A 23,976-nucleotide genomic window follows, 5' to 3' on the forward strand; every position below is an offset into this window, starting at 1 on the left:
CTGTGGTTGTGCAAGGTTGGGTGCTAGGTGGTAATTCCACAGAGCGAGCACTTGAACTTCTGTAACACCAGATGTCAGGTGACAATAAGCCTAATCTTACAGGTACTTTGATACCATTGACTCTGATCCAGAGAGTGAACCATTTTGACAAGGATTAGCATACACATTACATACAGATTATAAAAGTCTGAATTTTCTTTTTTTTTTTTTTTTTTTTAAATTTTTCCCCCAAAAATAGTAATAAAAAAGAAACATATACAAAACAACAACAGCAAAAACAACCAACCAACCACTAAGAGTGACAAACTGGTACAAACTGTAAAAAGGACCTTTCCTAATGGCAAAAGGATGTAGTGTCAGATTACCAGTTATAGGAACCATTCTTTCCCTGCTAAAGAAACAAACAAATGATGTTAGCATTAAGTCAAACAATGACCAGGGGAGAGACCCAGCTGGGAGCATTCACACCATGTTGTTATCAAGAATTCAGCATAGTTTAATGCCCAACAGGCAGTGTCTCCCCCAGCACTGTGAATCTCCAGGGCTCAACACAGCATCACTAACAAGAAATGGGAAAGTAATGAGGACATAAACCTGGACCTCAATAAAATGGAGGGTTATTGTTTTATGACTGTAGGCTGTGAAAACTTTCTCAAATGCTTCCTGGTGCTAAACCCCAACAAACAATCAAACAGGATTGCACCAATAAGGTGTGTCAGAAAGCTAGACATTTGAGCTTATCAATAGCCACCAACACTTTCACATGGGTCTTGGGGTTTCCTGGAAGAGAGGGTTTGGCCTTAACCCTCTTCATAAATTCCTCCAGTGAAGGGGGGGGCTATTCATGGTGTCCTCTATCAAGATAGTCAGAGGGCTTAACAGTGTGGAAGAACTGTGCCCTCCTTTGTGCTTCCACATAGATCAACAAGATACTAAACAAATCAAGATGCTCACCAATCAGGATTCTCCAGAGGGCTTAACAGTACAGAAGGACTGTGCCTTCCTTTGTGCTTATGTATCACACAACAAATCAAGGTTCTCACAACTCGAGATACACAACTTGTTAGAGGCAAATGCATAATGCATCCCACCCATTACAAACTGCACACTAGGGTCATTTGCAGGTAAAATTTAATATATAAAAATGGAACAAAAAGGATCTGTTGTATGTGCAGATACATTACTGTTTTGGAACTAATTGTTTGTTATGTTAAAGATTAGCGAGAATAGGTTTTGGACCATGGAGAAGCATTGGGTTAAATGAATCGTGAAAGCAATCCTTTTCTTTCCCCCACAATGTTTGTGGTGATTTACTTTTATTTCTTCAGACATTCCCCAGCTCATTTTTCCATGTGTGCTTGGAGCCCATGCTAACAGATGAATTTTCAAAAGCCTGAGACAGTGGGTATTACCTGGTCTGCTAATTTGTATTCCTTTTCCTTGTAGTGACAGGTTTGGCCAAAAGAAAAACCTATTGTTAGTGAGCCAGAAACAGGTCTGTGTCTGCGTTTTAGGAATGCGCTTTTAATATTCTTGGACTACTTAACTCTCCCAAGAATTGTTGGTGTTGGAGCTGCAAAGACTGAATAAACTTCCTGAGAGGAAGCAATTGTAAAATATCCAGGAAATTATTAGGAAACGTGAACTTCTGCTCCCGTCTGGTAACTATATGAAGTGCTCGGAATTTTTAGTTGCTCCAACTCACACTGCAGAGCTTGGAAAAAAAAAACAGAATTGTTCTTCAGGACTAGGAAACATTTTTATAGACTCAATGTCAGAAATGTGACAATGAGTGCTGTTAAAGCTCGGGATTTTAAGAACGGTCTTAACCAGCCTGAAAGAAATAGTTCATAGCATTTCTTTGCCATGTGCAGTACTCTCCACTGCTGATGGGAGTGGATCTAATTTTCAGTATTGTTCATGTTGCTCCAGTTTTGATTTTGATTACCAACTCGTCCACTTAACTGTATTTCTGTCTGGGAAAAATAGGCAGAAATACAAAAGATAGACAAGAAAAGTTCAACAAGAGAAAGGCAGGACTGAAAAGAGAGACATAGGAGAAGATGAACTTAAATTGATGTATGTTACCATCCCTTATTTGGGCTGTACTTTGTCTGAAAACAGCCTTAGAGTTGGTGCCCATGTTGTGCTTTCTCTAGTAACACTTTTGATTAGTGGCAGAGTGACATAATGTCTTTTGTTTGGTTCAGTCTGTCCTCCTTCCTTATGATAATGTAGATGAGGAATAGCTTTGTTTGTATTTGAACATGACCATTTTGAAACTTGAGCAAGTGTTGTGTTCACATTTTCCCTAAACCTAATAACATGTAAAAGTCTCTTTGGAATTTCAGAATGTTCTTGAGGGGAACAGAAACATTTGAGGAATTTCTCTGGTTTTCAGGCTGTGAAGGAAGAACTTTAACATAGAACAACCTGATGAGCATGCAAAACTCTCTCCCTCCCTCTTCTCCCCCTGCTCCACCATCATATAATTTATATTTTTTGCAATGTATGTGTTGTGGCAGTACTTCTACTGTTCGGCACAGATGCTGTTACCTTGTTTTACTAACAGACTCCAGCAGAAGGTTATTAAAGTAATATATTTTTTCAGCTGCTAACTGCCATGTTTGTCATGTTAATTTTGTAGTCTGCTTCAGGGTCCAGTGTTGCTGCTGCACAGGCTATGGTTCTAAGAACCCTGTCCAGCTGCTTCATCTTCTCTCTTCTCTCCATAAAGCTTCACCTGACTTGAGGATATACCAGATACAGAAAGAGCAAAATCTGTGGTGGGCCCCATGAAGTAAGCAAGACCAACTATCATGTGTGGTCAGAGTTAGTTTGTGGACTCTCCCAGGAGTAATTCTGCAAATACTCCTTGAGGGAGGATTCCATGTCTGGTGCACTTTTACTGTGAGAGATGCCTCCTTCCAGAAGAATGTCACTCTAAGGGTGCTTCAGGAACTGAAATTCCATCTTTGTAATAAGGGTTCTATCTGGTAGTTGCTTGGGAGATCAGACACTGATGCTGGAAGCTGGCTGAGTGGTGAAAGCAGTTACACTCTGTCACTGTTCCTTTGTCACCTCTGCCTTGGGTGTGTTCTTTATTAAAGGCTTTCTTCAAATTCACCTATGAATACAGTGACCTGTAGATGACACCTTAAGGAGAAGTATGGGAGGGTTTTGCAGTTAAGTCCTTCTCTAAAGGGAAAGGGAAGAAGCTGTTCTAGGACTGCAGACTTGCTGTCCATCTCGTTAGGAAATTAGATGCAACAGTTCACATCAGCACTGAATTTCCAGGTGCTGTGCAGGGCTGATGAAAGAAGCAGTGTTTGTGCAATTACAAAGGTGTTTTCACAGTTACAAAAAGTAGTATTCGGTGTTTCTGTTGCTTCATTTAGTTTCTACAGCACAAATCCTGGAGGAAGGAGGGAAGTAAATAGTTCTGCAAGCAATGTAATGAATAATTCTTTCAATATATTTGTAATAATCATTGAAGTACTATGTGCATTTTTGATGGTCTAAAAAGTTTGAGTTTGGTGTGGTCTTCTTCCTCTTTTCCTGAGAGCAGTAACTCTTCCTCATTGATGTGATTTCCTAGTATAGACTCAGGCGTCTTCAAGTTGGGGCTGTGTGTGCAAATATGTACATACATGTGTACATGTGTACAAAATGGGCCTTATTTAGTTAAGTTAAAAAGGGTGATATGTGTATTGTTGATGTTTGGTGGACATAAGGATTTTGGACTTGCTTGCTCTTTCCATCTCTGATCTGCAGATAGTTTTCACTACTCAGCTAAATTACAGCTTCAACATAGTTTTGTGGGTTGTTTTCTAGGCTTGGCCTGTCAGTGGGTATAGACATTTCAGCAGCTTGTGGAAGGAGTTAGCAAAACTCTATCTCTTATTCTGTACAGGTTCCTAACAGCTGGCTATGCTTGCTTGAACTGAACTAATTGGGGTGTGATTAAACTGATTTACTGCTGAGGGGAACAGAAATTGGAGTACATCAATAATGAACTTTAGAAGGTCATTTAGCTTGGTTCTTTTCCTTCCTTTTTCACATCTTCCCCCTTAAACAGGGAACTTTGCAGGACTCTCAGTGAATTGATTTTAGGCAGCACTATATTCAATGATACCCAAACTTTTGAGGTCTTTGATCAATGTAAATAGTCGTTAAGTGTGAATGTGCAGGGTTGGTCTTGTCCCGCCTTATCCCTCTCCTGGGTTTAGAATGTAATTTGATAACAGAAAAGAATTTTGAAAGTGTTTTACTCTAGAATTAGTACTATAGGGAGTGGTGCTAGAATTTGATCCAATATTTATAGATTTCCGCTGTGCGAGAGCTGGAACAGCCTCATGAGGACAATTTAAAAATCACAGTTTTCATGATCTCTTAAAGCTGAAAGGCTTATGGAGCCCTCAAGAAGAGTTTTGAAAATAATTGAGAAGAGTTCTCCGTGTTCCTATACTGTCCGGTTCTACTTTCTGTTACTTCTGGAAATGTTTTCTTCTACTTCAGAATTTTGCCAATTTTTTATTCCTGTAGTTTAATCCTCAGAGGGGGTAACTGAAGTACAAGCGAGAGTTACAGAACAGGTGAGACTTGTATCTGATACTCCTTGTAGCTGTGAAAGCCCATTTACCCTGTCTTTTAATTCTTGCTGTGCAAGAATTTCTCTTGCTTAACCTTCTCCTGGATAGCATTTAAAGGTTTTGTCCAACTGCTCTGTGTTTCACTGATGACAGAAGTGCCTGGTGGTTGTACTGTTGTTGATGCGTCGATACTGCTGTGGTCTGAAAGTGAGAGAGATCTAATGTATCTTCAGTGAAATATTTTAGGTGTGTTTTGTAAAGGCTGCTGTGTACGTGCTAACCCTTGAGGAGGACTTCTGTGGGAAGCCTGTGGATGTGATGATCAGTCCACTTGCAGGTGTGCTAAGCATTTTCCACTCAGCTCTCAGATGCACTGCATCTTAGACAAAGAAACTGTACATTTCCTTGTATAATTATTACCAAACATAGGATCATAGAATGGTTTGGGTTGGAAGGGACCTTAAAGATCATCCAGTTCTAACCCCCCTGCATGGGCAGGGACACCTCCCACTAGATCAGGTTGCTCAAGGCTGCATCCAGCCTGGCCTTGAGCACTTCCAGCCACCTACATTCTATGCAGGGTTGAAGTTTCTTGTGTTAGTGAACGTAGGTCTATGAAATCTGCTCAAAGAAGAGGAGAGGTGCTGGAGCCATTAACACTTCAGCTCTCTTGAGCTCACCTGAGAGTCACAAGCAAGAGTGGGAACATGGAAGCGTTTTCTTTGGATTACCCAGTATCTGGGGAGCTGCCATTTGTTCAAACTGAAGTTGCAGTGTATTGAGCCTGGGGTGGTAAGATTCAAGATCCAATACCTGCATTAACAGCTTTGGAAGGGAAGGAAAATCTGGTGTCCATCAGAAGCTCTCAGTAAATTGAGAGAGGCCAGCTTGTACTGGCTAAGGTGGGCACTCAGGTACTTGAGAAATCGCTGAAGCACAGCCAAGACCCCTTGGTATTGGTCTTGATGTCAGCCATGCTTCAAGAATACACTTTGTTTCTGTTGACCCTGGCAGTGCAAACTGTTGGTCTATGCTGGTTCTGGTGTCCTTACATGACTTACATTTTGGCTGTATTACAGTATTACAGGCACAAGATATATTAGTGCTACAGTGCTAAGTCCAGTCAGGCTCCTAAGGAAGTGGGCAGCAAACTTTTTAAGGACTATTTTTGGTAATTCTTAAGTAGAGAATGCTTGAACATAAATAGATTTCTCCATCCACTAATGAGAGGATTGGAGTTTAATTTGACTTAGTGTGTTTTCTGGTTATCCTAAATTACTTTGATGTGGCCCTAGTGGTTATGTATTGAATTTTTTTTGTTTTGTTTTGTTTTGTTTTTTCCCAGCATGCTGGCTCCTCTAGCTTAAATCCTGCATGGACCAATGTTGTAGCACATTTTGTTGGTAAAACCTCTGTATATGTTAGCAAATGGACAAAGAAGAAAAAAAATTGATTTATTAAACAGTATGTTAGTCTAGTAAATATTGACTAAATGTAGTGTGGGGCACGAAAAAAGCTTTTGAATGAAAAGACAAATTTCAGCCTAAAGGGAAGTTTTGTGTGTAGGATCTTGGGTAGGGTGGGGTGGGGTGGGGTGGGACTGCCTGCTACAGTGGATTTATGGTAAATTACAGCTGGGCTTAACTTTTGCCATGCACTGAGTTCCCAACAGTGCCAGCATCAGTGATTTTTGTCGGAGGCTTTCCATGTGGATGAGGTAAACTCTAGTAAGTTTCCAAAATTTTACCCAGAATATCTTCTAATTGATTCCTGTTTCTGTTTAGCCTGCTGTTTTTCTCCAGGCTTTATGGTGTTTCTCTGTAAGCCCCTCTTAATCTCTGTTATATTTTGTGTTTGAAAGTAGTAGGGATTCCCATTAGGGCCTTGTGCTTTTTTACCTCTGTGTCAGGTCAGAGAGACTACCTCCTAAAACAAACATTTCATCAGATGAGTCTGTTGGGGTCCTCAGGAAACCCTCTTCCTTTTAAAGGTCTGTTTCGTGAAGCCTTCTTCTGAGCTATGCCAAAGGCAATTCAATTAATTTGAACTGTTTATTTTACAGCAGAATTCATGGAATCACAGACTTGTTTGGGTTGGAAAGGACCTTAAAGATATATAGTTCTGACCCCTGTGCATGGGGGATGTCTCCCAGCAGTCCAGGTTGCTCCAAGTCCCATCCAGCCTGGGCCTTCAAACACTGCCAAGGATAGGGCAGCCACAGCTTCTCTGGGCAACCTGGGCCAGGGGCTCAGCTCCCTCACAGCAAAGAATTTATTCCTGTAGGATGGGCTTTGTCAGCATAAGAAATTCCTAGGGAAATGAAGTGTCAGATTTGAAAACTTGTGAAAGCTAATGTAGATTCAGGGCTTTTCACAAATTTCAGGATAGAAATCTGTAGTGTTCAAATTCTGATAACTGTTGATCTCAGAAGATATCAGGTCATATACTTCAATAGGAGGGGTCTCATTAAAGTTCCATGGTTAAGAAAACATCTCAAATCCAGGATTATCTGGGAGAGGTGTGGTTTTTTTGTACTTGAGCAAAATGTTCTTATGAAAAATTTAACTTAGGCTACAACTGATTAGAGTTTTGTACTATATCTTATTGTTTGATACTCAAATTGTTAAAGCAGTTTTTAAAATGATCTGCTAATTTGCAAATTGATTTTTTAACTTTCAAGCCATTTGGAGATATAATAACATCAGTACTTCCAGTATAAAAATGTTGCAGTTATAACAATATAAAAAGCCAGAGAGAGGACATTGTGAGTGTAAAAATGCTGCTGGTGGCTGGCCATACCTATTTCTAGCAAGTAAAAATTTCCAACTTTATTGAAAGGTTTGTAATTCATAACTGTTTTAGTGGAATGGAGCATCTCTTCCTGGAGTATGACTGATGAGGCTTGCATTGGAAGTGTGTATTACTGCTTCATCTGTTGGTTTTGAGGATAAGAGATCACCATGCCCAAGCTGATGAAATAGCATTGTTGCTGTCTTTGTTGCTTTTTATTTGTTCCATTAGCCTTCTGAGATCTCCAAGACTTGAAAAGAATTTGCATGATAAAGATTTGTGTAAGTTTTGGAGGCCAGCTTAAAGATGACATGCTATGATTTCAATTGAATGAACTGTAACAACAAAAATGTTTATTTTAGAAAGCATTTCTTTAAATGAGAGGAGGGAAAAGAAGCTCCAAACGATGTTCAGAACTCTTACCTCTAGGTCATAAAGAATCTCCTCCTTTTTCAGTAGTCTTTTGTATGCACAAAAGACTTTCCTTCAAAGGGAAGGAAAAGAAGCCAGCGTCATAGCAGAAGGGGTTTTTGTTAATCTAGCTTGTTCCTATGTTTTTGCACTACAGAGGTGTATTAATTATTGACAAGACTAGCCTAATCCAAAGTCACTTCAGTTGGAGGCATTCATTTACCCTGTAGCCTGGTGTGAGGAAAAAAACAACACATTTGATTCTTTCCATAAATATGAATCCTATTTTTGAAGGCAGAAGCATTTCTTGACCTAGTCTTTCCTATAAAAGAGGTGAGGATGGCAGGCTTAGTGTATGATGAAGCATTGTGTTCAGCTACAAATACTCCCTTTTAAATGGAAACTCTTGGGAAGTGGTGGTAATCTAAAACTGGTAGGTGCTTTAGGGCAGAGAGCTGTGGGCTGTTGTTGGCAAATGCCTGAATAGGTTCTTACCAGAGATCCTTGCAGTCAAACTCAGAGGGCAAAGAGGTTGCCTGGTGGGAGGTGTGCTGAGGAGCTGCAGCTGACTGGAGAAGCAATAGCAAAGGGGAGGAATTGGTTAGGAAGGAAGATGTGATGTAATAATAATGATGATGATGTTTCTGCCAGAAGTTTGAAGAGATGACTGGATGTTGGGAACAGCTGCTGCCTGTCTTCATTATTGTTGCTGTGCTGTTCCATGGTCTTGCATCAGAACTGGTGATGCATTTCATAGCTGCAAGCTATTCATCCTAAGTCTTTCTTCCTGGCTACTATTTTCCCTTGTTCTATCCTGTTTCCTAGCTCTGGCCTAGCCACTTTCCTCTGGCCACATTTCTTCCTCTTCATTCACCCAGCACCTTCCTGGACATCCAAAACCCAAGCTGCATTTCACAGCAGCACATCCCACCTGTTTTCAGAAACACCCAGATCTGACTTAAGATGTATCCTTTGAAGGAGCATGCTTCAAGTGAGCTTGAAAACCACTCCAACTTGAATGCCTTCCTGTAATTCCTGCTATGCATAAAAGATCCTTTTTATACTTACCTATGGTTTGAAAGGTTCCAGAATTCTTAGGGTAAGCTCATTGACCTCCTCTCCCAGTGCCGTGAGTTTTAGCACTGTGTAACACCTTCATGGTGGGAAAGTGCCTGTGACACTTACATACCTTAAATATCATTCTGCAGGGCTAGTACTGTTACCCTGCAATTTCTTTCCCCATCTTTAACTTCTTGGTGTCCTGGGGGACTTCATAAATATCACTTCCTCCAGCAAAGCTGCTGACATGAAGCAAAAGCTGTCAATAAATTATTCATATGCTATTCATTTTCAATATTTAGGAATTACTGCAGCTTCACTTAAAAATTCTCTTCCAAGGCTGAAGTCAAGTAAAATTGCTCCATTCTAAGTTACATTTTAATTTTCAATAAATTACTTTGCAGCTTAGAGCCAGTGGTTTCAAAAACAATTGAAAGTTGTTTTAAAAATATCCACTGAAATGTTAAATACTGTGGGTAGGTCCTATTTAAAAGGATTGATGATGTGTACTTTGTTAATGTAGGCTGGTTTTTTTAGACAGTTTTATAAAGTACTTTTTTCTGCTGTTTATAAGACCCATAATTTGTAATACCTTAATATGTTTGTGAAATGGTATCTTCAAAATAAGTAATTCTGAAGGTACAAAATGTCGGTTTCATTGAAGAACAAAACAGAACTCAAAAGCTGGACACCTAAACGTCCCTAAATCCCCTGAGTCTGTGGTGTTGATTGGTTCTATCACATTGTCACCATTTGAACAGGAGGAACTAAAAAGGAGGCCTTTCAGACTCTGAGAGGGGCAGAACGAAAAGGGAGAGATTTGTTCCCTCCCATTTCCTGCCATACTTTATAAATAAAGATCAGAAAGCCAGCAGCTCCTCCCTCCTTTTCCTCCTGCTTCCTGCTGGCTGTGCTGCTGTTCCTTCTTGCCATGTGCTATCTATCAGGCTGTGTATATATATATATATTTTATTTATTTATTTTTTTACTTTACCCTTTATGTTATTACCTTTCTCTTGTGTTAGTGAAATCTGTATCCAATTGTTTTCAGTTTCCAACTTAGTCTCTGGTGTTTATTCCCCTTGTATCTTCCCTTTGTGGGTGGGTGGGGGAATAGAGAAGAATTCTGTCCAAGGTTTATAGTCCACTAAAACTGTTAAACCATGACACACGTTTACGTCATGTTGATTTTCAGGAATGTGTTTTCATTGTAATTTGATGAAAGTGTGAAATTATATTCTTCCTCATGGTAGCAATTACCCAAGAGGCAAAGGCTTCTTATATATACATAAATGGGTTAATTCTGTAGGGCTCTAACTGTCTAGCTTGTCTTTCTTTGTGGCTTTTTTTCCTTCTTTTTACTCTCTCTCTTTCTCTCTCTCTCTCTTTTTTTTTGTTTTTTTAAACTTTGGACTATGCTTCTTGTCTTTTTATGGAAAAAATCCCCCCTTTTCTTTTAGCTTTACTTAGTTTATGAAAATGTCCAACTTTATTCCATGGCCACTTTGTTTCAAACAGTTGAAACACAGAGAAGAAGATGCTGTGAAGTTATGAGGGGAAGTTAAATCTTTGAAAAGAGAATAAAGATATTTAAAATTATCTATCCTTTTGCAAGGGCGGCATATGCAGAGAAGCAGCACTAGCCTTGCTTATGGGAAGGAGTAATGAAGTGTTAGGATTTCCTGGCTAGTTATTAAACCAGCACTTTGCAACATCTTGCTCATCTCAGTGTCCCTTTTATTTTTCAATGTTATAATGACTGTCATTATAGTTTGGTTTAAGACATACAAAGTAGAATCAGTATTAATTGCTGTGCAGTCCTAAGAGGCAGTTGCTGGGATTTGAAAGCATTTGTCCTGTTAGTTTGTCTTAAGCTTTTTTTTTTTTTTCCTTGGACATAGTATTTAGGATTTTAAAACCTATTTCTTCAGTGATTGAGTGGCAGAAGGCATAGTCACAGTGGGTATCAATGTTGTGCATGAACGTGTCAGGGTACACGATAGAAAATCTCTTACATACAAAACTTGGCTATATTTCTTTTCCCATGCAGACTCAAGTGTGAAACCAGTATTTTGAGATGGGTATATTTAGCTGTTGTAAAAATTTGGTACAGGAAAAGAGGGTGAAGTGTTTTCTTCTGCTATTCTCTTGTTTTGTGGAATGTGACAGATACTGGATCAAGGTGGTCATGGGCTGTGCTGGTGGTGACCTTGCGGCATCGAGAGGGTGAGGAAAAGGCAGCGGGTGAAATATCAGTGGAGCCTCACTGTAGGTAAAGCTGTGTGGGCAGAAATAAACCAAACCCAACCTACCTGCTGCTGTTCTCAGGGCAGGCAGTTATGGCACCTTGAGTCATGGCTGCCTTCTGTGATGTCCTCAGTGCAGTACATGGCAACAGCTGAACAGATGGGTGGAGAGAAGTCTCTCACTGGGCAGAGGGAAGGTACTGAGAACATCCTCTGCATCTCAGTGTGACGCTGGTGGCGTGTGTGTGCGTGCAGCTCTAGTCATCTCAGGAAAGGAATAGTGACGTTTGAGAAGGTTAAAAGTTCTTGGAACATTGGGTCTGGGCTGGAGAAAGCTGAGGCTGGAGAAGAGTCCAATGTTTGCCAGTGGGTGCACAACACTCTTCACGAGACCTAGAGGTACTATAGCTACAAATCACTTGGTGAAATGAGCAGCTTGGTTAAAAACAGATTATAGAGTGAACCACGTTATGCAGTGGGGCTTGACCTGGTGGGGCTTTCTGCCTCAGGAGTCTAGAGACAGATCAGAAAGGGGTTGTGTGTGCTGCTGAACCACAGGTCAATAACAGGACAGTGAAAGCCTAAGCAGTGATTTACCATCTGCTATTCCTACAGAACAGCAGCAGATACTGAAAGACTGCAAGGAGAATGGGTTAGGGAGAATGACCAGGCTTGGGTGTTTTCACAAAAAAAAGAAAAAAAATTCTGCTGTTGCTATTGCTAGAAACTGAAGTCTCACCCAGTGTGGTATTATATATGTTTTCGTAACCAAAGTAGAGACAAGTCTAGGAAATGCATCCTGCTTAAACAAAAATTAAACTTCTAGCTGTTTGTCATGCATTTCTCTGCTTCCTTTTATGATGTTTTTGCAGATCCTGGAGCTGTTGTGACACTGTGCAGCCTCTCTGTTGCAAGGAATGTTTTCTGTTTTACTAGCACATGGTGCTGGGTCAGTTAGAAAACAGGACTATCACTCTCTTCATTTTCCTGGCTAGAAATGTTAACTGTTGATATGCTGCCACGTTTACAATCTTTTTACATTCAGTACCCGGTAAGCAACAGTTACAGTTTTATATATGACTGCTTCCTAAAAAAAAGTCAAACACATGTGTCTCTCTACAATGCCGAGTGTTCTGTTATGGCAAATACATCCTTAAGAATCTTCCAGGTTTGACCAGAAGAGTATAAGTGCTGGAGAGCTTTCCACACTTATTGATCATCCAGTCAAGTGGTCAGTAGCTCATCTTAAAAACTTGATGTCTCTAATTCAAGCTTGTGGACAAAAGCAGGACAAGGAACAGAAATACATTCTAATGTTTTATGGCAATATTCTGTGCAACTAATTGCTGCTTTTGAGTTGCCTTCTAATATCCTCTACAAAAATTAGATCTTCTGGAAGGACTTTATACAATACTTATTTTTGTAGACCTCTGCTGTAGTTCTCAGTTTGTAGGCTTGTCCTATACTGTAGGTGTTGGATTAGAATACAGATTTCTAATAAGTTCTTGCCCATGTAATTGGCACAGCTCATAAGTCATGTTGAATTTATGTGATGCCGTGACTGTAGAGGTAGGTATGGCATGTGCTTTTCCATTTGTACTGGCAGCACTGGAGTATGTGGCACTTGGGGACATGCTTTAGTGGTAGGCTTGGCAATTCTAACATGTACAGTTGGACCTGATGATCTTAAAAAGTCTTTTTGAACCTAAATGAGTCTGTAATTCTATGGTTGCTCAGGATCTGAGGTTTTTTTGAGCATTAGCAGAATAATGTCAGTGTTTTCAGTGTTAAGAAGAAATGTGAGGTGTGTTTGCCATGGTTTTGATTTAAAATTTTGAAACCTGTGTTTGAATTGCAAATAAACCTTTTATTTTCTCCCCTTTTTGTGTCTCTCAAATCTCTGAAGTTTCTCACTCTCAAATGGATCAGTGGTAACTTTCAGCTAAAAGGAATGAGAAGTTGTTTAGCAGAAGCTGAAACACTGGTAATGGTATCAACTGCAGCTGGTGGAAGAACTTACAAGGAGTGCCTGATGACCTCTCTTGCCAGCAGACTGTATTTCTTTAGGCTTAGTGCCCCTCATTTCCCTTTGGAGACAGGGAGGCATGGGGTTTGTGTTGAATGCTTGTGGACAGGGACAGTGATACCTCTGAAATTATGCTTTCATATGAACCTTTCTGGTCTACTACAGTGTTTTAGAAGCATGAGATAAATTTCAAGTGGTTAGTAGTAATAATATGGTGGGATTTGAAATGGAGCTTCTACATCCAGACTGGTGAAAAGAAACTTGTTTGCTGGAAGTGTCTTGTGTTTACTGTGTGCCATACACACATGCTTTAGAGAGTAACTGAGTGATGGGCAAGTGCACTTGCATACACTTCAGCTGTAAATCACTGGAAGCTCAGTGCATATTATTTTACAAGGGAGAACATGGGAGTCTGAAAGTAAGAATTACCCATTGTCTAACCTGAAATTCCAGTGCTTTAGTGTAGGCTAAACCCCCAAATCTTGTCCTCTTACATTTAGAAAAATGCCAATGTTTTTGTGGGATAAGTAAACATCTGGATGCTCTGTATTTTGCTCTGTATGTTGCTGCTTTGCAGCTAACTGCATTTGTTGCTTTTATTTAAATTTTCCCCAAAGACAGAAATTAAATTGAAAAACCCACAAATTTTTGACCATTCCTATGCTGCATAATGGTCTTGAAGAGCTAGTTATTAAGCTTTTGTGAATTCTTTTTTTGCAGGAACAAAAGAATGGGAAAGTCTGAAATGCCTGAGAGAAAGCTGGCACTGTATGTGACTGCTCTGTGCTGCTGAGAAAAGAAACAGACTTGGGGGAGTGGAAGTGTATTTTCAGTATTAAAAAGCTTATCTTCTGGTGTGGGATGGTATTTATTCTAGCCCACTTAAAGGACAAAGCAACACACTGAAGTGGTTCAAATGATAGAAAAGAGTCCTAAGGTAAATGGAGTTTTTGGGTTGGGAGGTTCTCAGGCAAGCACTTTATTCAGGCACATGTTTAGCTAAGTGTAGAGAACAGGTTTTCTCTTGGGTGAGGGAAGCTTGGCTTTGGAAGCAGCTGATCATATGTGACTTCAAGCAGTGCCTTTGTAGTTTATACTGGATGAATTTATCAACTTCAGCATTGTAGAGGTAATTTATTTTGCAAAATGCTCATCCTGCAGGAATACTTATATCCTGAATATGGAAAACTAATGTTGTATTAGAGATTCCTGGCTCTCTAGATTGCTGGGTTGTTTAAGAACACTTGCAGGTTGAGTACATTTTAATTTTTGTTACAGTTGGTTAAATAGTAGCCTCAGCCTTTTCAGTGACATTAAAAAAAAACAAAACAAAACCATACATGGCTTCCTGTAGAAAGCAGCACCTCACAGTTTGCATCTTGGAGCTCAGAAATAACTGTCCTGTGAGCTGGATTGACAGGGAGCTGAACATGAGCCAGCAGTGTGCTCAGGTGGCCAAGAATGCCAATGACATCCTGGCCTGGATCAGGAACAGCGTGGCCAGCGGGTCCAAGGAAGGGATTTTTCCCCTGTGCTCAGCCCTGGTGAGGCCACAGCTTGAGTCCTGTGTCCAGTTCTGGGCTCCTCAGTTCAGGAAGGAGATTGAGGTGCTGGAGCAGGCCCAGAGAAGAGCAAGGAGGCTGTGAAGGGATCCAGCCCAAGTCCTGTGAGGAAGGGCTGAGGGAGCTGGGGGTGTTCAGGCTGGAGAAGAGGAGGCTCAGGAGAGACCTCATCACTCTCTACAACTCCCTGAAAGGAGCCAGGGGGGGTTCAGTCTCTTCTCCCAGGCAGCTCTCAGTAAGACAAACAGGCATGGGCTTAAGCTCTACCAGGGAAGGTTTAGGTTGGATATCAGGAAAAAAATTCTTTACAGAGCGGGTGATCAGGCATTGGAATGGGCTGCCCAGGGAGGTGGTGGATTCTCTGTCCCTGGAGGTTTTTAAGAAGAGACTGAATGTGGCACTCAGTGCCATGGTCTGGTAACCACAGTGGTCGTGGATTAGGGACTGGACTTGATGATCTCAGAGGTGCTTTCTAACCTGGCTGATTCTGGGATTGTGAGTGTGTTGTGGCACAGTTAATTCAGACCTAGCAGCTCTCTTCTGTCTATGGGTAAAATCCCATTCCTGCTCTGTAGAGGATGGAAGTATCAGAGTATGTAAATATCTAAGTATCTGAAACACCATTATTAAAACTCCTGCCAGTAAAAAGTGCTGATACCTCCTAATCTGTAACTTCTTTCATTTTTTTGAAATTAGACAGCATAACCCCGTTTTATAAAGTACTATTTAAATTCTAGAAACCCATTGAACTTGATAGATGTCATTATGAATGTTTGTAACTTCAAGTTGAAAACTCTCAAAGCTTTTTCTCTTTTTCAACAATGTCTTCTTAATGTAGTTAATATTTGCTTAAGCTTTAATCTCAGTATTTTTCCTGTAGGGTTGTTGTAAAAAAACCTCAAAAGCCAAACCGTATTATTTGGTTTGGGAACATCTCATAATTTCTTCTGGTCTTTTTTTCTCTCCTGTTAGTGGTCTACTGTTCTTCCAGAGAGTGAAACTCCATAGGAAAAGCTTGTTGGTGCCTTTTTGGATAGTTATTACAGTTAATAACATATGGATTGTTGAAGAAGGCAGTAGGCTTCCTTAAAGTGCTTAAAAGTTCTGTGTTCCAGTCCACCATCTTGACCTCTGGTCTTTGATGACAGTTGAAGACAGACTTAAGGCAGCTGCAATGTTCCAGGTGTTCCTTGTGCTGCAAAGCTTCAAATTTGTCCATTCTATCTGTACTGTGAAAATGTGATGAAAAAGGAACAGGCAGATTAACCAGATAAAGCAGGTGTAGTGGAAAAACTAATACAAGCAAATCTGGATGGTTTACATTGATTGTAGTCAAGATAATAGTATTTGGGATATATCTTATGAGTTTGCATTGCATCTTAATGGCACTGCTGAGAACACTCTTAGCCAAGAAGAATGGGAGAGAGGAAAACTTTGATCTAAAATGAAATGTCTTTCTCAAAAACAGGATTATTTCTGGGACACCTGCCTGGCAAGAGATGATTAAAGTCATGGCCTGAAGATAGTTGTGTTTCTTTTTTGTTGTCTTGAGTGTTTTGGGAAGTGCATATCTGTGTAACCCCCTTTCCCTGAGTTTTTTTACCTTATGCAAGTCTGAAAAACAGTAGTAAGGCAACATCAGTCTGATTAAGGTTTAGTATACAGAAATTGTAAGTGGGCCCTGTTCTGTAGCAGGGAGTTGTTTTGTTGTTAAGCTCTACAATTTGGGGATGGAGGGAAAGGCACAGCAGGAAGTCAGTGACAGTGATGTTTTTTCCCCAGAAGAAGTGTTTTGCAGGAATGAAAGTATTTCTCACAAAGGGCACATCCTGTTGTGTTGTATTGCTCTAATGTGCTTTTGGCTTGTGAAGTGGTTGAAGGAAGATACAAGAGCTTCCTGATTATTTCAGCATCCTTGCGCTGGTTCTGTAATTGACTCAAGTTTGAAAAGGTGTCTTTATTTTCCATCGATGTCTACCTCTCAGGCTGTACTGCAGTATAGGTGTCTGTACTTAAAAACTAGCAAAAAGGAGCATAGGGGACACAGAAGCAAGTCATGCCAGGACAGTGCTGTGCTTTTGTAGGAATGAGGTTGAATGTGAGCAGGAACTTTCCTGGCAGAAATTCTGTTGCACACAAAACAGTATGAACTTCATATTTTCGTCAGAAGGGAATATCTCTGATAGATTTTTTTTTTTTTTTTATAACTTTTATTTTATTTTTTACTCTTAGCATCTTGTAGCTGCTAGAACTGCCCTTGTCATTCACTTGGAAGGTTTGTATTTCTTTGTGGAAAGCTTGAGTTTGTGTCTCTTAAGGCTGCTTCAAGAATCTTACAGGTTCCTTTATGCTGTATAAAATGAGCATAGAAAATCTGGAGGGTGCTCCTTCGTTTTGGGTGTGCTCTTCTGCTTCTTAATGGAGGGCTTTAGGAGGAGCTGGCTTTGTTTGGTTCAAAGGTAATTGGCCCTCTGAACATCAGTTGATGTTCTGCTCTGCAAGTGACAGAGAGATGGCAGTGATGGAGGTCTGTGGCGCAATTGCAAGGGAAAAAAATGACCCCCAAATCCTCCCCTTCCTCAGGCAGGAATGAGATGGTTCCCTGTGAATACCCTGTTCTGTAAGGAGCTGCAGGCAGCTGCCGAGTGTCTGGTCACAGGAGAGGACTTCAGCCTGTGGCAAGGACCTTTTGCACATCGACCAAACTCAGCCTGATGGGACTCCAGGGCTGCTTCTGCTTGAGTAGGAGGCTGAGGCTGATAAGGAAGTGGAGATGTGGAGGATGAATGGATGGATTTTTATTGAGTTTCTTTGCATTTCCAACTAAATATTTTTTTTCACAACCTCCTCAAAGATTCCTAGTGTTAATAAACTTGCACTTACTTTTTATCTCAGTTCAGAGGATTTCAATTTCTCGTGTTTTGTGAGTGAAACTCTTTGGCTGTACTTGGTTAGAGGATACATTTTACCACCTTCCATGTCTATACATGTCTACCATTATAAAATTGCTAAATTTTATAATTTAATAATTTAATATAATAAAATACAAATTTATATTTTATAGGTGACTGGCCAAAAAGAAACCGTAGGTTTTTATATCCTGAATACTTATAATGCTGTGTAATCATGTAGGTTTTATTGACTAAGAAACATTTTTCTTATTCTGATATGCAGCTGAAGTTTTACCTTGGTTCTCTTCTAAGTAATTTATCTTTCATAATTATATGTAATCTTACAAATGATAGGATTCTTTTTAAGAAGATGGGTTTAATACCTATTTGATTTCTAAGGCATTGGTTAAACGTGGAGATTTCACTAAAACTTTGTGCGATAGAAAAATTCAACATGTGAGTCTGAACTCATTGTTCATCTGGTTTATATGGGTTTGTTCTAAAGCTTTATGTAAGTATTGTTTTTCAGTGAGGGCAGTTCTTACATTGATAACTGGTTTCTTAAGTGTTTAAATGTAGTCATAGAATTGCAAACTGATCTGTAATTTGCTGGTGAGCTAAACTACAGATACATTTTTGCTAATAACCTTCACTACTTCCCTTGCTGACAAATTTCTCCAGAGGAACCAAAAATCTAATTGTTTTCTCAAAAGCATATATATATACAAATATTTAAATAATATGTGCATATATGTGTATCTAGGTTGTTCTGTCATCTTCCTGAACTAAAGCTTGGATTTTTCTTTCTTTCTTTTTCCAGTTGTAATGAATGAGTCACTTCTGTTTATAAGGATTAGGTTGTTTACTCTGACAAACCCTTGATAGGAGACACTCGACAAGATCTCAGTAAATCAATTTGTTCAGTATCTATAAGCATCTCATTAGCATTTATTTGCAGTGTTCATTGTAAGCTCAGCTGCAGCTGTTTAACACACTGAATCTCTCAAAGATTTCCAGGATTGTAAGCATATGTTTTGAGATTGTGCTTTAAGTAGAGGAATTCTGTGGGCATTTTTTTCCTTTTCATTACTGCTGTTAACAAAGATCTTTTTGAATTGAATCTCAGGCTCTGTGCCTATAATCTTTCCCATTTTTGATTGCCGACAGCTTAGTTGGAAAAAAAACATTACTGCTGGAGTCACCTGGCTGAAAAAACTATTCTTCCCATCTTTTTATTTCACCGTTTGCTGTGAGGACAACACTCACGTTTCAGTTGTAGTTTCTGAAATAACAATTAAAAGCAATCATAACCCTTTCACCTTCAACAAATTCTGCACAGAGGCGAGTGATGTCATTGTCTTTGGGACTTGCAGCACAACGCACCCAGAATTTACATGGCTCAGGCTCCCACTCAAATGATGCTTTATTTCAGATTGACTGATGTGCTTTGTGGCACAAACGGCGGGCAGTACTACCTGAAGCTCTTAGTGATTGATTTTTCAATACAAATCTCATAATAGTCTATTTTAAAGAAGTGTAGCAGAAAACTAGTAAGATGCCTGCCTTTCAAAAGGTAGCTAGCAGCAAGTTACATCTCCAGGATTGTTACAAGGGTAAGTTATTCCTGGTTTTATTTTAATTTCCCCAACTAGACTGTAGGGACTGAGAAAATAACAAAATAGAAGCCTTTTCAGAGGGCAACTGGGTGATTCACAAATTACCCTCAACAGACGGGAGCCAGGGAACGCTCTGCATGGCAGTTAGGGATCAGCATGCCTGTACATGTGGGCTTGATTAAAACATCACTGCAACTTCTGTGAATTGCATTTTTTTGGGAAAGCACAAGTGGATATAAAATGGTTCTTTTTTCCACTCCTGCCGTAGCAAATGAAAATGCCTTCTTGGCAAAGCAGAAGTTGGTACTTGACACTCTACCCTGAATAGCCAAGTTTCCCTGACTTCCTGCAATTCATACTGCTCTCCTTACTCACCTTCGTTGAGATAACCAGCATTTATTTTCCTTTGTATTCGCACAACAAAAAAATGACTGCAAGGCTCCAAGCTTGTTTCGACTTCATGCCCCCTGCTGTATTTCCCCCTGTTTGGGGGTCTTCCCCCACTCTTTATTGATGCTTCCTTTCCAGAGCCACTACAGGAGCATCCGCAGCTTGGTTATTGTACAGGCTCCCTGCTCAACTGGTGTAGCCATGGAAACGGCAGGACAGGGTTCCCAGGGTGCTCCATCCCCCTCTCCCGCCACTCCAGGCTTTGTGGCCAGGGTCTGGGGGCTGCTGGGGTGGAGGGTTTGGGACCTTGTTTTTAGAAGGCTTCCAAAGAAAGTGATTTCTTTGACCTCTGGATACAGGTGAAAAATGGAGAAGCTTCATCTCTTCGAATTGCTTCGTACTCTGTGAGCTGGGAACATGCTCAGTGGCGCAGCGTGCTGGAAATTTCCCCTTCATCTTTCCAGCTTGCTTTTGTATGTTGCAAGCAGGTTTTTCAAGGGTGGTTGGAATTGGAACAAAAGAAGTTGTAGAACAATAAGCTGTAGTAATTATTTAGGAAAAAGATTTTGTGTCTTTGAATGGAACCGCTTTTTAAAAAAAACAAACCAACAGATTTCATCAGTCAACCCTAGTATAAGGACTTTTTTGTTGAGTGCAGCAGAATGGAGAATATCATCAGATGCATGTACCCGAGCAGAATAGGCTGCTTCTATGCAGAAGCCATGGGAAGAAGCTTCCTGCTTCTCTGGAAAAAATTTTCAAAAAATCAGTCATCATTTTCTGCAAATGGGAATCACAATCTTGCCTTGTAATCAGGGCATGATCTGCTGAACCCCTCCTATAAGAAGTCTGCAATCCAACATGCTGTTTAAATATTTTCTAAGTTCCTCTCCTTGTATGTGATTAGAAATATCTTAGGTCGGTCTAGCTGTTTACTTGTGGATTTCTCATTCTCTGGATAGCTTTGTTGAGGTTGACCTGGCTTGATCAATAGTTTAGTGAAAAATTGAGTCTATTTCCAGGTTAGCTCAGTAATGGATCAATGATTTGGAGAGACTCAAAACAACACTACTACAAAATATTTCTCATGGAAAAAATGTAGTTATAGCTGAAACCGATTATGCTGAAAAAACGCTCTAATAAGAAACTTGTGATCTAGATGCATAATTGCAGGACAGGATGTTGAAAGCTGAATCTTAATTTATGGTTTTGGGGTGATGAGGAAAACATTCATGACTTAGATTTTGTTAGCAGGTCTCCTGTAGTGTAACACAAAGGGAAAGACAGGAAAGATTGAACCAAGGAGACAGTTACAATCAAAGATGCTATTTATAAGCATGGGCAGAGTTGTGGAGAGATTTGAAGGACAGATGTTTATTTCTTGAACTTAATTTTTGATTCTTTGTGTTTGAACAAATTATCTTTAGATCATGACTGTAGACAGAGTTACCTTTTAGATAGATTTTGTGTGCCCTCTTTGTGGTAATAAACTCCAGTCTACTTTCTGCTTTGCTCTTTTACTCCCTTGTTCCAGTTGTCTGAAGGGCTGAACTGGACATCTAAACCTTCTTTTCAAAATATTATACACTGGTATAATATTTATATTATATATCTATATATATAATCTATACAGTTTTATGTATTATATATATTTATTATATTTAATAATATATTAGTTATATATAATATATTAATTTTACTTATTTTTCATTATATTTAATATAATATTTGTGTACTAAATTACCCACTTTCTTTGTAAGTCTGGTTATTAGCTATGGAACACTAGAAAATAGATTTATTCCAGCATCACGTGCAAGTAACAGAAGGGTGACCAAATATAGTTGTGGTAGCAGTCTGTGAACGTAAAGCTAGGAATGTTTTTGTCCTGACACTGATAGCACAAAGATGAAATGGCAATCAGGTGACTGAAAATTTATTTTATTTTATTTTTAATTTAGTTTAGATTTCAACTTTGAAATAGCATAATTAAGGCTGGTAGTATACTCTAATTGTAGCTTGAAATACTTTCCTTTTTCTTTAGCTTTCCTAAGTGTACTGAAAAATCTTTGTTACTTAGTACTTCCCCCTGTCTCATTCTTTCAAGGTTACTGGTAAGCTGGAAGGTGGGGGTGGATGATAAGGGAGGGATCTGTACCTTTTTTCTCCCAGTGTGGTTCCTGAAGGTAGGAGTCTATGGCAGTTCTTAACAACCCTTTGTGAGCTGCAGTTTAACCTTGAACCATATATAGTATATCCCATTTTCCTTCTCATCCCATCTAATGAAGACTCAATTATGTTTCTGGCAAAGCATTTAGAGAACGATCTACAAGTTGCGTTCAGAATTAATGATATCTAATTTAATTGATAGATAATGTAAGCACCTTAGTCTAATGATAAGTTTTGAGGATGTTAAGGCTTACTTTTTTGTCCCCTATGAACTAAAAGCAAGTTGTTGGGTTTTTTTTGTGCAGAATGAACTGCTGCTAAAATGAACATGGGACAGGGAGTGCTTTGTGCTGCAGAGCTGGGAAGCAGCACTGCAGGTTTCCCCAGCTGCGATGCTTACCTTGAATCTCAGTCAACTGGTAGAACCTTCAGATTTACTGGGGTTTTCTACTGTGTTTGGCTTTCTACTTACATTTCTTGTTGAAAAAACTTACTCTGCTAGGTGCAAACAGTACTGATTGCTCACCAAAGGATGCTGTCCTTCTGGTATCATCATTGCCCCCTTTGCCTTTCTTGTGCTTTGTGTCTGTCAGACCATGCTTTGCATTCCTTTTTTCACACCAGACAGAGCTCTCAGGACAGGTCATGGTGTCCTTTTATGTCTTTTGGTCTTTTTCCATCATGCGGTCCTGCAGTGTAGTCCCAGATTTTCTAAAATCTCTATAGCTAATTATAGTTCCCAAGGAGATTGCTCTGATGAAATACATTCTGGTAAAAATAGCTCACCTAGATAGCCAATTAAAAATAGGTAGCACTGGAATCCAGGATAACCTTTTTCTCTATATATTGAAATAGTTAAACTGGTGAGATGAAGGCCAAGAAGTGTGATGCCATGTGTAGGACATGGCCTTGGCCAGCTCACCACCTGCCTCACTGAACCGATTTATGAAGAGTCACTTCAGCTGTAAAATAGATTTGGCTGCTGAGGTGGATCTAGGGCTGTTATTGGTTAAGTCTCAGATGATCTATTGTGTGCTTTATCAAAAGCCATGGTCTGGTAACCACGGCAGTAGTGGATCAAGGGTTGGACTTGATGATCTTAGAGGTCTTCCTGACCCAGCTGATTCTATGATTCTGTCTGCCTTGTTGATAGCTCTAGCTCAGTTTTTGTGGAAGTACTTGCTCTGTATGTACATTTGTGCAGTGGTGCTGATGTTTATTTATATATATATATGAGTATATAAAATTAAGTCAGAATGTATAAGGAGATTTTTATATGCCTGTGTTAGGGATATCTGTACACTGTGCAGATGGTAAAAGGAAGGTGACCTACCTCTGATTAGATACTCTTATATAAAAGCCTTATTATTTCAGCAGGTTTCTGACACACTTTATCCTGTGACTTGCTGAGTGTTGGCCCATCTGCCTGCCCTGGTTGCGGTTCCTCCCAGCAGCTGCGTCGCACTGTGCACACTTGTAGGCATTTGTTACTGGCACAAAACCTTGTGCCAAATATTTGACCGTCCCCTCATCCCCCAACTTTCCTCTCACCTTCAGGGAAGCACGAAGCAGGGAGGAAGCCTGGGATGGATTGCTGTGCCTGGATGTGCTGCACTGGGAAAGAGAGACTGTTGAAACTGAGACTGTAAAGTGTGGAAATCTGAATAGCTTGCCCCTCTCTTTTTCACTGCCTGTTTACAAAGATGAAAACCACTTTTAATGCATGCAAGCTATGTATTATGTAACCTTGGGAGACAAAGTAATTACGTTTTAATATTGGCTCTAAGAAATCTCTGCTGCATGGAAACCCTAAAGAAATAAGGGCAAAGCATCTTTATTTAATATTCTGTCATTTATATCTCCTCACATGCAAGTAAGGTAACAGTGCAGTAAGTGATCGAGGACCTGTGTAGGGCACATGATTGGGTGATTCTAAGATAAACAGTACTTTACAGAAACTTAACAAGTCTTTATATATATATTTATATGAGACAGCATATTAGTGCTTTACAACGTATTTGCATACATAGAATGGTGATGCTCTCAAAGTGCATTGCTACACAGATCCCTTTTCTTTTGACCTGTCACCAGTTTGGCCACTTCCTCTTATAATCTGTAACAGTGATCTGTAGCAGTGGTGTTTCTGTTATGGAGGTGCTGTCATGATTTTACATGCTCTTGTCAGGGATTTTTTCATGGTTAAAAGTGACATAAATGCTTGGCTCTC

At 39.8% G+C, this 23,976-nt stretch overlaps 1 protein-coding gene and 1 long non-coding RNA gene across 12 annotated transcripts in view; one reads left to right on the forward strand and one right to left on the reverse strand.

The window, feature by feature from the left end:
- The window catches only part of NEO1 (neogenin 1), a 191,438-nt gene that overhangs the window by 18,522 nt on the left and 148,940 nt on the right, over positions 1-23,976 (forward strand). The gene's annotated exons all lie outside the window — the stretch shown is intronic.
- LOC139801299 (uncharacterized) lies at positions 15,525-19,774 on the reverse strand. Its single transcript, XR_011728141.1, has 2 exons — positions 19,569-19,774; positions 15,525-15,915 (listed from the first exon to the last, which is right to left on the reverse strand). It is a non-coding gene; the product is annotated as an uncharacterized lncRNA (long non-coding RNA).

This window comes from Heliangelus exortis, chromosome 11, assembly GCF_036169615.1.
Source record: "Heliangelus exortis chromosome 11, bHelExo1.hap1, whole genome shotgun sequence".
NCBI classification, from domain to species: Eukaryota; Metazoa; Chordata; class Aves; order Apodiformes; family Trochilidae; genus Heliangelus; species Heliangelus exortis.